Below are 14,940 nucleotides of genomic sequence, written 5' to 3'. Positions count from 1 at the left end.
AATGAGAGGTCGGAACAATGCTACGGCACCAATAAAACATGAGCTTGGTAGATTCTCCGGGGAAGCCCTCTCCCTGCAGTTAGGGACCGTTCTACACGGTACTGCTGGCAGGGTGGAAATAAGTCAAAGTGTAGAGGAGACGGACCAGGTTAAGTGGCCGACCTCCGAAGCCCTCTCGCCTCTCCCCGCAGTTAGGGATGATGCAACCAGAGCGAAATTGGAGTGAGAGATAAGGCTCCGCTCCACCTTTTAAAAAATTAGCCGCTCCTTGCTCAACACAAAATCCTCCCGCTCCCCACTCCGCTCTGCTCCGCTCCCGCTCCACTCCGTTCACATGCTCTGTCACTGACCAGTCTCACTTGGTCAGTGGTCCATCAGCACCACATTTTTTGAAGCTTTGGGCAACTATGATTGTAAAAACAGTGAGAAAGACTGCAAAGGGTGGGTGGGAGAGGTGGAGAATGGGTCAAAGAAACTCCGGACTGTCACCCTGGAGCCTGCTGTTCATGTTCCGATGTGGTGTGCTAGTTTGTGTGACATAGTGATATGTGTCACATGATGTGACAGTACATCACACTACACATTACACATTAATAATGTGTAGTGTGATGTAACAACTATACTTGTTTTAAGCCAGACCATGATGAGTTGATGATGATGATGAGTTCTTTATGAAACAGATGAAGGCTTGAGTTTGCATTAAAAGTAAAGAGCAGTACCAGGAAATTAAAATGACAAATGTAGGAGAAATCACAGAGGCTTTTCACTATCTTAACCCTGACAAAGTTGACAGAGTAATCAGAAATAATAAGTGAATGAGAACACTTATAGCAGCAGAGTGGTTGTAAAAAATGTGCAATGTTGTATAATAATGCCATGGGAATGGATATCATGATGAATTTATCAAGAGATAAACTAGGGCAAAATCTTGAGAGACATCACAGGTAATTAAAACAGAAGCACATTAGAATATAGGGAGATGTCTTATTAAAATATGGTAGATAAGAAAATAACAGGATGAATGAAATAAAAACTTTTCTAATGTCACCCTGTTTTATATAGAAATGATAATGGGTAAAACTTCCGGTTAGATAGTGGAAGAAGTTAGTCCCATAAACCTAACTACAGTTAGTCTTAGTGGCTAATCTTGGTGGCTAACCACAAATGGTGGTTCTTTTTGAAAGTAATTCAACTTCATTCATTCATTCATCTTCTAACCGCTTCATCCTCTTGAGGGTCGCGGGGGGGCTGGAGCCTATGCCAGCTGACATTGGGTGAGAGGCAGGGTACACCCTGGACAGGTCGCCAGACTATCGCAGGGCTGACACATAGAGACAGACAACCATTCACGCTCACATTCACACCTACGGACAATTTAGAGTTATCAATTAACCTAGTCCCCAATCTGCATGTCTTTGGACTGTGGGAGGAAGCCGGAGTGCCCGGAGAGAACCCACGCTGACACGGGGAGAACATGCAAACTCCGCACAGAAGGATCGAACCGGCAACCCTCTTGCTGTGAGGCGACAGTGCTAACCACCACACCACCGTGCCGCCCAGTAATTCAACTTCAATTTAGCAAATACTGCATTATTTTAAACAGATATTTAACCAATAGTAAATTAGCATTTTCTAAAATGTCTTTGCGGAGCTCTGGTACCTGTTGTGCTGTCCATGTCTTAAACGTTACTAACAAGACCAAGCTCAATTTGTTGCTTCAGCAAGTGTTGAACATGCACCTGATGCAGTAAGGGACTGTTCTTGTAAGCAGTGATACATTTTCTGTCGCCTGCCTATAGAGAAGAATAGGTTGCCACCTGTGCTGAATAACATTAATACTGGACTGTTCCCTATTAAATCAATACATAACAGGATTTTCCTGTATTTTGTACTCTAATTATCCACTGTGTTTTCACGTTTGGAATGACATAAGAATTTCAAGAGCTTCAAGAGCTCTTCACTAAACATTAGTACATGATATTGCTGTATTTACTGTCTGAATGAATTCTCAACTTACATTAGAAAATTGTCCATTTGAAAATAAATTGAGCTGCATACCTTCAATTATATGTTTAGTCATCTAGGCTGAGAATGTGTTACTGATATACTGTTCCTCTTTCATAACCTAAAGCTATTTATTTTACTACTACTTTATATTACTGATATTAATGTTACTGAGGTCTGCTGCTAAATTCGACATTATGTTTCATTCAGTAGAACTCTGTTTTATTATATCAGCAGTTAAAAAAAAATGTTTGAACTATGTCATTAAGACAGACAAGCGAAGCATTAGCTGGGAAACATCAAGTTTATTCGCTTTACAGCTTGGTTAAAGAGGAGAACAACTGATGCTTTGAGATGGCTGTCAGAGATCAGAGGCAATATCATGTTATCCTGTCTGAGGTATAACAGTTGGTGTGTTTCACATGTTTTATTTCCTAATCGCTCCAGAAATAAGGATTAGCTTACCGTTAGGTACCGTTACCATTGGAAAACGCCGGTTCAGGGCCGGAAGTTACTCCAGTAATTCACACAAGATATCATGGGGGCTACGAGTAAGGTGGATATGGCCTAGTACTTTCTGCAGTTGAGTGCTCTACAAGCCCATACCACTATTTCAGAATTTGTAAAAGGTACTCATATGTAAATACATTGATTGTACAGGATCTTGTCAAAAAACCTTAAATAAAACCCTTCAGGGCCCACTGAAAAAGAAAGAAAAAGAAAGAAAGAAAGAAAGAAAAAGAAAGAAAGAAAGAAAGAAAGAAAGAAAGAAAGAAAAAGCCAATGCTATCTTGCTTGAAATAAAGCTGTTTTATTTCTGAGCAGCTGACTTTTTGGACATTCACAATTTTCACACCATGACAGTAATTTGCAGATATACAGCAACACATTTTCAAATACATGGGAATCAGAGTGTTCAGATGTCTGTTACTGCCAGTGAAGACAGGATGGACGGATCACATGATTCCTCATAGGTTATTATCTTAATAGCGAGCGTAAACTCTTTAGCTTTGACAGTGTTTGATGTTGGATTTAATAGCATGTCTTAAATGTTGTTTCCAGGCACAGATTCAGAATTTCCTGGCTTGTTAACTTTGGTAATTGTGTAGAGGCTGTGCCGGCATCACCCATCAGGGTTCTCCTGGGCTTTTGCTTGTAATTTGGCAGATTCGTTTAAAAATAATTCCTACCTGCTTCATGGAGGGAGATGATTAGAGGGATGTGTCACAGTGAGGAGGCAGCTAGTGAATGACAGAGCTCTGATGCGCTGTTTGATGGGCCACACACATACACACAAACACATCCTGTATTTCATTATTAAATTGATTTGTACATTTCTATAAATGTCCAAATCTTCAAATAAATATCTGAAATATATGGTTTATAGTTATCCTGCGTGACAGTAACAATTTGATGTACTTTGAAATTGTTCTTATTAAAGCAAATGAATCAGGTCCTGCTGTTGTTTTTCACATCTCTCTCAGGGTACATACACACACACACACACACACACACACACACACACACACACACTGCAGTCTGTGTTGCTATTTTCACTGCTTCTCATTTGGGCTCAGTCTTTACATTTGCTGACAGAATTGGTGCATTGTGTGTTGCTTAATTATAGATTATAGCAGTAGGTTTTTGAAACTTTTTTCTAGAGACCCATTTTTTAAAATGCTGTAATGTGGTGACCTGAAGTTGATGGGGTTACCCAAAAATATTCAAGTGAAACTATAATTTTATTCATATACATGCATATGTGTAATTTGAATTTATGAACATTTCTATAGATAATGCAAAATGTGAGTGGGGCAACTTTTACATATACAGTATGTAACAAGATAAAAAAAAAAAAAAAAGATTAAAGCTGCAGTAGGTAGAAAGCCTGAAAACGGTTGATTTTTGAGTCTCATCTGAGTTAGGTTTCGTTCGTCTCCGCCCTGAGCCCTCCTACCAGACGAGCATGCGAGTATTTTATCCTACTTGTTTCTATTTCTCCCTCTCTGGGAGCCTCGGCTCTCCCTCACTGCGCAGCAGCCCTCCCCATCCCTCCCTCGCGGCCCCGCACATACTCCCGAGCCTCGCTCTCCCTCACCGCGCAGCAGCCCGCCCCATCCCTCCCTCCCGGTCCCGCACATCTACCCCGAGGCTCGGCTCTCCCTCTCCGCGCAGCAGCCCTCCCCATCCCTCCCTCGCAGACCCACACATACTCCCGAGGCTCGGCTCTCGCTCTCCGCGGAGAGCCCTCGGCTCCACTCCCACGGCCGACCCTCGCGCCCTCCGGCCGGGCCCAGCCCCACCTCACCCTTCCCCTCCCTCCGGGGCTCCGGGGAACTGAGTTCTGTCTTCCTTTTTTGGGTTTAGCTCTGTAGGCAGTTGTAGCCAATGCTGGAATAGCTATTTTACCTGAGTGCGCTGTTCGCCATTGCCGCTTGCTCTCCCCTTCTGCCGGCGGCACCGGAATGCGCATATGCAGTAGAACAGCCAATAGGAACACAGTGGTCTGAGCTGACCTTTGATTGGTTGATGCACATCGGCACGATATTGATTCTTTAGAGGCTGAACACAGAGCCATGGTGAGGTGCAGAAACCTATTGTTTGTCTCAGACCACTTGATTTACATTATGCTTAGAGGATATTATAACATTTTTACTCAATTATACCAAAACAATGTTGCCTACTGGAGCTTTAAGTGTGTTTATTAAAAATCATAATTTAAAAATAATGCAGGGACATTGCAGGGAATGTGTAAAGAGATAGTCTTTACTTTACTTTACACAGTACTTGTTTGATCACTAGTGATAACTGCTTCATCTTCATTCAAAGTGTGATGGTAAGTGAGCAATAGCAAATGGAGGACACACTCCTAAACTCCCATACCTGAGAATGTTGTTTGTAGAAACAGTTTAAATCTACCCAACTGGATCAACCAGTGACTACCAGGTAGTGTTGCACGGTATACTGGTACCAACAGTAGACCGCAGTACTAAAACTCCACGGTACATATGATACCATAATGTTGGAGTACCGTAGTACTATGGTACCTCATGGTACCACTACTGTGGGATAAGTTCAAAGTCCAATCGCAAGAGGGTTAGTATCCATGCGCTGTCCAATAACGGCGCACGCTGGCCACCTGGCACTCAATATGCTGCTGCAGTGGTTTGTTTTCCAGTGACATTTCAGGTATTAGCTGAGCTATTGAGTATCTTTAAGCAGTGAAAGTTATTATTAATTTATTTTTACTTGTAGGCAGTAATTTGTTTTCCACAGAGCTCTATGGTGCGAGCATTTTACTCGCATTTGCGACTAAAAATAGTTTTGAGCGAACAAAAGAAATCATTCAGGAGCACACTGTGCGAGTACAGATTTCAACCAGCAGCAGAAACTAAAGGCGAATCCTGCCGGTTGTGGGTTGAACAGGGGTCACAGACAGTCAAATACGGCGGAGGCTCCACCAATAGTGCTCCGCAGCGCAAGATAACAGCTTACCGGCGACGGAGAAGCCCGGCTCCAGGTCCAATGATTTCCTCTTTCGTTGGGGTCATGACTGCCCAGTAGTACCTGGACAACCGAGCCGTGGCGGCACACAGGTATGTGATGTGTCAGAGGAGAAACGAGCCGTTCACACTTCTCTCTTTGTGGCAGGTAACGGTCCACAAACCTCACTGCACTGAAGGGACTGTTCTTAACTTATCAGAGGAGGAGGGTGGCTGGTTGATTCTTACTTTATTTATTTATTTTATTTTGATCCCCCCTATGTTAATCACTTATTGATGCTGTTTTTGAAGTATGAATAAGTCAATAAGTAATTTATTCCTTTGAAATATCATTGATGTATTATAGAAAAGTGATTTATCTTTTTATAAATGACAAAAGGCACATCTGCCTCATTTTTGCTGTGGTATCGTGATACTACTCAGAACCGTGATACTTTAACTGGTATCATACCGTGGGTCCCAATTTTGGTACCGTGACAACACTACTACCAGGATCAGTGTGATTTACTACAAAGGACAGATTGGTAACAGCAACCAGGGCAGTTAGGGTTGAAAACCCTACAGAAAGCTATACATCAACCTATGGAGAATTTACCTCCAAGAGGGAAGATGACCATCTCAGCTGAATTGGCCAAATGGACCCAAGGACAATGATATACAGCAATGGAAATACAACAAGAAGTTCAGAATGCATTAAAAATCCACCAGGCAAAGACAAAATGAATGGAGATAGCGCAAGTGTCACAGTAATCAGGAGACACTCCTGGTGAGACAAAAAAATTAGCCAGGCCTGAAGTCATAGTGCCTAGAACCTCCAAGTGATGCAAGCCTCAGTCCCAAGCAGAACATCAGCACACCGTCTGCTAAAGTGGCACCAAGTCAGCAAGTAAGAGTGGCTCTAGTTTGGTAAAGACTCCATCTTGGAAGCATCTGCCAAGGGTGATGCTGATAGTCAAGTCAAGTCAAATTTATTTGTATAGCACATTTCATATGACAAGCATAGCTCTATGTGCTTAAAACAAACACAACATACATACAGTATAAAAACAAACACATTACACAGTACAAGAGCATGTAAAAACCTGATAACAACAAAAACAATGGTAATGGTATAGCTGGTAAAACCACACACACACACACATCTAGTTAAAAGCTTGTGAAAAGATAGGGATAGGGACCTCAAGATTATAATCATCACTGTTTGCCTAGCCGCTGAAAAATTTGGGCTGGGAAAGGAAAAATCAGCAAAGAGCCCTTACACAAAGAACATCACATCAAACAAAAAAGATGCACCAGCTCAGGCAGGAGCTAAAGAGTTTGAGGCTGCGGCTCAGAACTACACAGCATCCTCTGCAAAAAGCTTATGACCTTGATATGGGCCAAGTGGTATCTGAGGCAAAGGAAGAAGATGGCAAGCATGTGGACTACCTTTCTAGCTAACCAATTTGGGTTTACATAACGGTTGCTAGGGCGAAAGCGGCCATCTTATCTGAGCTACAGCTAAAATTGATCATTATCTCTTGGAGAGCAATACATCCAGGGAACAACACCTGGGCCATTGCAAGGCCTTGGTCAATCTAGCTGCCCAAATTCCAGCCTTCAGAGAGAAGGAGCATAACTGGAAGGAAATCCAAGAGGTCGGCAATAAGGCTGATCAAGCTCAGCTCCTTGACCAAGTGATGTACCCTACAAAGTATTGCATGGTACAACACGGCTCTATTCAACTTGATCCACTGTTTTCTATTTTTCATTAGCAAAGGTGGTGGATAGTATGTGAAACGTTTTTGGTACCAAGTTGGTATCCAAGTGAGCTGAGCTGATAATAAAAGGTGGTGTTAAAACATTACAACCACTTATTTGTCAGAAAGAGTCATCACTAGAATTATCAGCAAAATTGCACTTCCCCAATACAGGACGTTCTGCGCCAATGGGCCATTTTTAAAAAAGGTGTTTTGAACAATGACCGCAGTATTATTTTATTTTTATTTTATTGATCAGGATTTTTAAAAATAGCAGCCTGCAAAACTTCACTATGCACAACATTCACTGCACTGTACGAGGAAGTGCAGATGTTCCTCTGTTTGGTTGCTGATATAAGAATGTAGCAAGTGTTGCACGGAGGATGATGTGACAGCAACTCCATGCATTGTTGTTTTAGCAGTCAGCTGAGAATTTAACCTTCACTGAGGGAGTACTATTCCTAGTGAAAAATGAAAAAAGTCAAGTGTCAAGTCATGCGGAACCATGCAGTGACAATGAGGCATATGAACAGCTCAACACTACTCCACAGGCTCCAGTGGATCAAGGTTATCTGTACTGTAGGTAGGGCAAGGTCATTAAGCACTGGAGGTGTGCAGAAGGAGTATACATTCTGAAGGAGAAGGAGTCAAAGAACATGGACCAGTTCAGAACAATCTTGCTGCTCAGTGTGGAAGGAAATATCTTCTTAAGCAGTGTTGCCAGGTCCCTGACCAACAACCCTCTAAATAATTTGTACAAGAACACATTCATCCAGGCAGGAGTTATTCAAAAGGTACTGGTGTGTCTGGAGCACACAGACGTGGTCACCACGTGAATCAGGGATGCCCAGGACAAGAAGGTAGTCAATGTGGCACTGAACTTGCCTCAAACATGGCGCTGGTTTAAAAACCTCATACTAGACTACTACTAGCCATGCACATGTTGGTAAGGTCTGCACCTTTATGGATTACCAGACTGTGACAACTTCATCTGTCCCAGAGTACATATGGATTCTGGAGTAGTTTATAACCTGAGCCTGCATGAGCTTTAGGCCACTGAAATTGAGATTGCTGGTACTGCAGAAGGGAAAGTAAATCAATAATTTCTGCTTCACACTACAGCCCATTGAGGTGGGATGTTGAAGGTTTGCAGGGCAGTCCCTCTGCAGGGTCTACAACTCACTAAACATCACAGGGACCAGCAGACTAATAGCTATCATGTCTGTCACTGAGGCAGCTGAAATGGCCTCAAGGTGACTGGGGATTAGGAGATCCTAATGGCTTGATCAACCCGGCTGAGTTGCCGGGGCAAGGGTGTCTGATTGTTGAAAGACATGAAATACTCTATGCCCATAGGTAACATCCCTGATGATTTATCCAGGTCCATCACAAGATGTATTGTACAATAAACCTTTTTTCAGCAATCAAGCCAACATTGAGATGTTACATCCTGTGCTTAAGATGGAAGTGGTGGGACTAACTTTGTACAGTGATAATTAGGGTGGTGCATGAGGATTCAAAGCATCTGTCTTTAGCATCGGACACAAAGCATTTTGCCTCTAAGTTGCCTAACATAAACTAAATTGGGCAAACAGAAAATGTCCAACCCCGTCTCTCCCAATGTATTATAATATGCAACAGCAAATATGCTTTGAAGGAAAAAAAAATAATGCCATCTGGGTTTCATTTTGTATTAACATAATGAGAAAATGTTGGGTTTGGCAAGTTGCAAAATGTCTTTAATGACGGTATCTACAGAGTGTTCCCTAAGAATGTATAGTTTATGTATTTTCCTGCAGTATCCACTTCAGTAATACAATATCAGTTCAACTAAAGGATGATTAACCTTTTAATGCTTTTGTGTAGGTACTCACAGATTAAGTTTGGGGAAAGATCATACTCTCTCTTAAATACTGCAAAAGTCATCAGTGACATGAAGCATTAGACACAAAAACACAATCTCTTCCCATCATTTAAGTATTTTCTCCAATACTGACCTTCATAAGGGTCGAATAAGTGTATTTCTAAAACATAACTATAAGTAAGAAAATGAACATTTGCATTTTGTTTTTATTGTTAAGTAGCCACAAGCCATAAGTGACGTAGGCTATGTTAATTCAGTTTTGACCAAGGCCTTAATCTAAATTTGGACATTTCTGAACAAATTGTGTGGACATATCATTTTTACACAGATAAGAGCTGTTTGAAGAGCTGCAGGTGCCAAACTGCAAACAGAGTGAACCAGGGGAATAATTCCATTTGTCCACAACATTGTTAGATTATGAACGGATTATCATCATACGAGCATTGTAAGAGTGCTTGACAGCAGCCCTTATAAAAATGTCATTACAGAAAAAATAATTGACAGAAACAATAATTCATCAGTCATTTGTTTAACAGTAACCCCCCTTTTAAGCGCCAGTCAAGCATGTGATGCATAGAAAAGTGTGTTGCATTCACTTAACCCTAAAAAAAAGCTATTTTTTTTATTATCTCAGAATTCTGAGAAAAGTTTTTTTTTGGGGGGGGATCATTTTTGCTCTGTTTTTCTGAATTAAGTAGACCATTATTTCATAAATTCCGAAAAAGATAATTAACAAGATAATATTCTTGTTAATTAAGAAAAAGCAGAGCAGATTTGATAATGATAATTTGATTATCGATTTATTCAGAAAAAGGGTTTTTTTTTTTTTCTTAAAGGGGCAATAAGCGAAATCGCTTCACCGCTAGGTTCGCTGTTGTGCACTGCCTGTAGAGCAAAACAAAGTGTGTCATGAGCCACTCCTCCCTCTACCTCTGCTCTCCAACGTCCCCCCCCCACATGCCTCGTCTGTGCCAGCGAGTACCACAGCATCTCCACGGACTATCACATCCAGAGGGTCCCGGTGTTTCTTCCGCAGGCTCCGCTTCACTCAGCTTCACTCAGCTGCCCAATATACCTGCTGCTTTTTCCCACATTAACCTGAATAACAAACCAGGGCTCAGTGCTCCGGTTGGCTGTGTTAGCAGCTGAGTGAAGTGGAGCATGAGGAGGAAGCACTGGTTAGCCCCCGCTTTCACTGGAACGGAGTTGGAGTTGGAACGTTAGCATGGCAGCCCATTAGTGCTAATGTCCCCACGCTTCTCCGCCAGGCTCAGTGAGTCGGAGCCGAGAAGTGTGGGGACGTTAGCGTTAGCACTAGTCGGCTGCCATGCTAACATTCTAACTCTTCTCCGGGTCACGGAGAAGAGAGGAATGTTAGCGTTAGCTCCTGGAGTTAGCACTATAACTACTACGGCTACTGGAGTAGCTTGCAGCTATGGAGCGCTTCTACCAGCTCTTCTAGTCACTGAGCCTCGCCTCCATTTCATCAAATATATTGCATTTATTACAGGTACCATCATCATTGAAGTAGGCAGGGGAATAGCTAAACATAGCCGCCAGGCTGCCCGCCGGGCTACATTTTACAATGCTAATTGCAAATGTTAGCTGGGCTGCCAGGCTACTCACCTAACACAACCGTAACGCCTGACCCATTGCTGGGACTGAGCCGCTAATAACTCAAGCTCCTGACACATGAACGTACATGAACGCGCAGCCGGACCGGCTTGTAAACAATGGGCTGGAGATCAACACAGAAAGAGGGTGTGTGAGGTCATGCTATACTCCAGATGAAATTACACCTCTAGTTCTTCACATAGCATTTTTTTAATTCCTTCAATCCAGAAATGATGAATTTTGCTTATTGCTCCTTTAAGTGAATGAATTACGCTTGGGTAGATGCAACCACCTTCCCTCCCCCACCAAGTGAAGCCAATATATTCTTGGTAGCCATTAAAGACAAAGTCACCAGACAGGCATAAGTTTATTAGAATAACTACACCCAGAGTTATTATAATCCATTGATGGCCCTTATTGGTGTAACTTGGCAAGGGAACCAGGGCCCCAGAACGGCGTTGAGCCTTGCTCCAATTTTTCCCAGTGGCTACTTACGATATTACAGTAAAAAAAAAAGCATTTTTCCCATAGACCACCACTGTATAAGTGACGTCTGTAAAAATGTTAAGAGGACACCTTAAACTCCTAATAAGGCTTGAGCCGAAAAAAGCAATTTAAAAATCTAAGATGTCATCAGAATGTTAAAGCTGCCCTGTGGAGTTTTGCCCATTTGCGCCATCTGCCATTATACTCTACTACTCTAAGACCACATTTTTTCCAGTATCCCAGTTTTGAGATGCCAGACTTTCCATCAAGCCCAGAAGATGAATCACCAAGGGCACGTGGTGGACGAGGCAGGGGACGTGCTGCACAGGGGGCTGGACCGGGCACTGGACCGGGCGCTGGACGTGGCAGGGGGCGTGGAGGGACTGGGCGGCGAAGAGGCAGAGCTGCAGGCCGGTTGGCACAGGACGACCAGGAAAGACTTGCCAATCAGCGTCAACGCAAACTTAACGAATTGAGGGTTGGTAACACACTTTAAATTAATTGAAATATATGAAAAAGTGCACACATTTTGGTTAAAAGTACAACCATATGGATTAAAGGGTCAATATAATATACAAGTAACATTTACATGAACACAAATTATAAAAAGCAAGGCATTCATTTCTGTACTGAAAAAAAAAAAACTTTGATGTCTGTGTCTTTGCAGGCTGCATTGGCAGAGATGTCAGCTGCAGTCAGTGACGAGCTGATAGAGCAAGTGGCCACCCGCCACCCTGGTGTCCTGTACGACATACTGATGTCCAGGAACCCTCCAGATCCTGCTGCTCCAAGGGCCAATGATCAACTCAGGTGGTGCACGTGCCAGCACTGCTGAGAGATGACCAGGCAGGAGGAGAAAAAGTGCTGTGGGCAGCGCCCAGAAAACTGCCTCAGTAGAACAGCTCATTTTGAGCACTTCTGCCTGGAGCCTGGCCTCCTGCGACTGGCAAGACGGCTGAGACATGAATACACTGGACTGCAAGACCCAGAAGACCCAGGCAAGGACAATCCAGGCTACCGCCATGCTGCCTACAGGCAATTTGTTTTGTGGCAGCATGGCCGACTGAGGTCAGGGGAGCGAAAGGTGATCCCGAGCTGTTGTGTTTGGTGCATTAGAGACACTTTCCCTGATCCCAATGGCCAGTACACAGGATTTCTTCCCAACAGACTGTAGTTTATTTGGATTATTGTTTTATTATTGTCATATTTGGTTATTTGTTTTACTGTAAATAGTTTATTTGGATTATTGTATTATTATTATTATTATTGTCATTTCTGGTTATTATACTGGCCACCTTTTTCTAAACTTATTTTTGACATTTTTATGAAGAAAATACTTTTATTTGAAAATATTACAAAAAAAAATTGCAAACACAATATGATTAGATCTGAAGCTGGTGTGGGTCTGTCGGACGTCTTTCAATCTACCCAACAATCTGGAAAAGAGATGACAGCAATTAGCAGAAGTCACAGGTGTAAGAGGTCAATTATGATATTCAGTAATGCTATAAATTCATTTACCTGTCCTCTGGGAACCTGGGTGTGAAGCAATTCATCAGTTGACGGTGGCTGTAGAGGAGGAAGAGGGCCCAGTCTCCTAGGATCCTTCTCTCTGAGGGTCCTCCTTCTCGGCAGTCCCCGTCCAGACTCCAATCGTTTCCTGATGATGGCTCTCTGTAGGTCAGGAATGTAGGTGTACTGTTTTGGGGTCTTTTTTCATAAATACTGTACCGGACCGACCTCTTATTGTACACCTTCTTGTACCTGGGGAGGCAACATATGTAAAGCCAAGATCAGATTCTGTAGGTCAGGTAATGTATTCCAATAGATTATAAAAAGACATCTGAACACCAAAAATCGAGTAATACACTATGACATACACTCCTTTGCCTTCTTTGGTCTTCATCGCTGGTCTGCCATTGTGGTGGTTATAATCCAAGGCAGCAAGCAAAATTCTGGCTTCATAACACGGGGGAGAGAAGGAGTTCCTTTTACTTGCATACATAAGTAGATGTGCGTGAAAGCTCTCCAGTTCGGATGTACTCCTAAGTACAAAAAAAGAAAACAAACAAAAAAAAGATTTTATTTATGGAACTACAGTTTTGTTTTCAAGGGAGAAATTTCTCATTTCAGTTTTATGATTTTGTTTTTACAGTAATGTTAATGTATAAAACTATTACATTGTTTTCCTGATCTTGAAAAAAAACATGTTCTCTACCTGAAGTTCAGGTACTTTGGCACCTCTTTCAGCCAGCGTAGGTCACACACAATTTCTGAGAGTGCCAGATGAGCTGGAGAGCCCGTATTTGTGTCAGATAAGGAGTGATACATATTAAATGTGGTTATGACACACTTTTTAGGTGAAATAAAACATCATTGGTTCAGACATTGACCTTCAATGTTAGGGGCAGCCCTAATATTCATTTTATCAAATGAGTTTTTGTTACTGTGTATCTTCGAAAACAGTGAACACATATACATACTGAGAACTGCTCCATGTTTTGTGCCTTTTCACAGCAGAACCAAAAGTGAGTGACAATGTCTTTAGTCCACCAAAGAATATCTTTTTGGCCCTTCACCAACCCAGCCTAGAAAAGGAAAAACATTTATAGTTTGAGATGTATAAATCAAGATTATCAGTGTACCAATTAATTTCATGATCACACTCTTACCGTGTGGAGTCTCTTTGCTAAGGACTTCCCCCCATGCCACATGTCCAAGCTATGAGTCCGTCTTTATACATACCACGCTCGGGGTCTGCAACAACAACAAAAAAAGCAAAAATCTTATGTTATTGACTTTGATGTCAAATTGTTACAACCCAGTAACACCTCCCCACATAAATACAAACCTGCCGGATTTGTTACCAAACAGACTACACACGGGACAGAGCGTCGGCTACGACATTATCGGCCCCTTTCTTATGCTTAATCACAAGGTTCCACTCTTGAACCAACAGGGCCCAGCGCATGAGACGCTGGTTGTGATTATACATGCGCGCAAGGAATACGAGGGGGTTATGGTCGGTGTAAACGACGATGGGGAGACTACAAGACCCAAGATACACTTCAAAATGCTGGAGTGACCATAGTAAGGCGAGCGTCTCCTTTTCTATGGTCGAATAACGAAGCTGGTGAGTGCTAAACTTTCGCGAGAAATAGCTGACAGGATGCTCGACGCCTGCCACATCCTCCTGCAGCAACACCGCACCGGCACCGACTGCACTAGCGTCAACCTCTAACTTAAACGGAAGCGCGTAATCAGGAGCGGCGAGTACAGGCGCGTGACACAGGAGGGTTTTCACGCTCTCAAACGCGTGCTGACACTCGGGAGACCACTGGTAATTTACCTTGGGACTGGTTAAGTGAGTCAGCGGAGCAACCACGTCAGAGAAATTCTTGCAAAAGCTCCGATAGTAACCAGTCATGCCGAGGAATCGCCGCAAAGCACGTCTGGTTGTCGGAACAGGGAACTCCGCTACCGCACTGACTTTGGTCTCTATCGGACGGACCTGGCCTTGACCAACCTGTCTGCCCAAGTACGTCACAGTACCCTTCCCAAACTCGCACTTTGCCAGATTTAAGGTGAGCGACGCGGCGGCTAAGCGACAGAAAACCTCACGCAGGCTTTTGAGATGCTCACTCCAAGACGAGGAGTACACAATCAGATCATCTAAATAGGCGTTACAATTTGTCACACCGGCCAAAACTGTGTCAACCAAACGCTGGAA

This window comes from Epinephelus moara, chromosome 24 (genome assembly GCF_006386435.1).
Source record: "Epinephelus moara isolate mb chromosome 24, YSFRI_EMoa_1.0, whole genome shotgun sequence".
NCBI lineage: Eukaryota > Metazoa > Chordata > Actinopteri > Perciformes > Serranidae > Epinephelus > Epinephelus moara.
The sequence above is the reverse complement of the archived record's forward strand: the minus strand, read 5'-3'. Positions refer to the sequence as shown.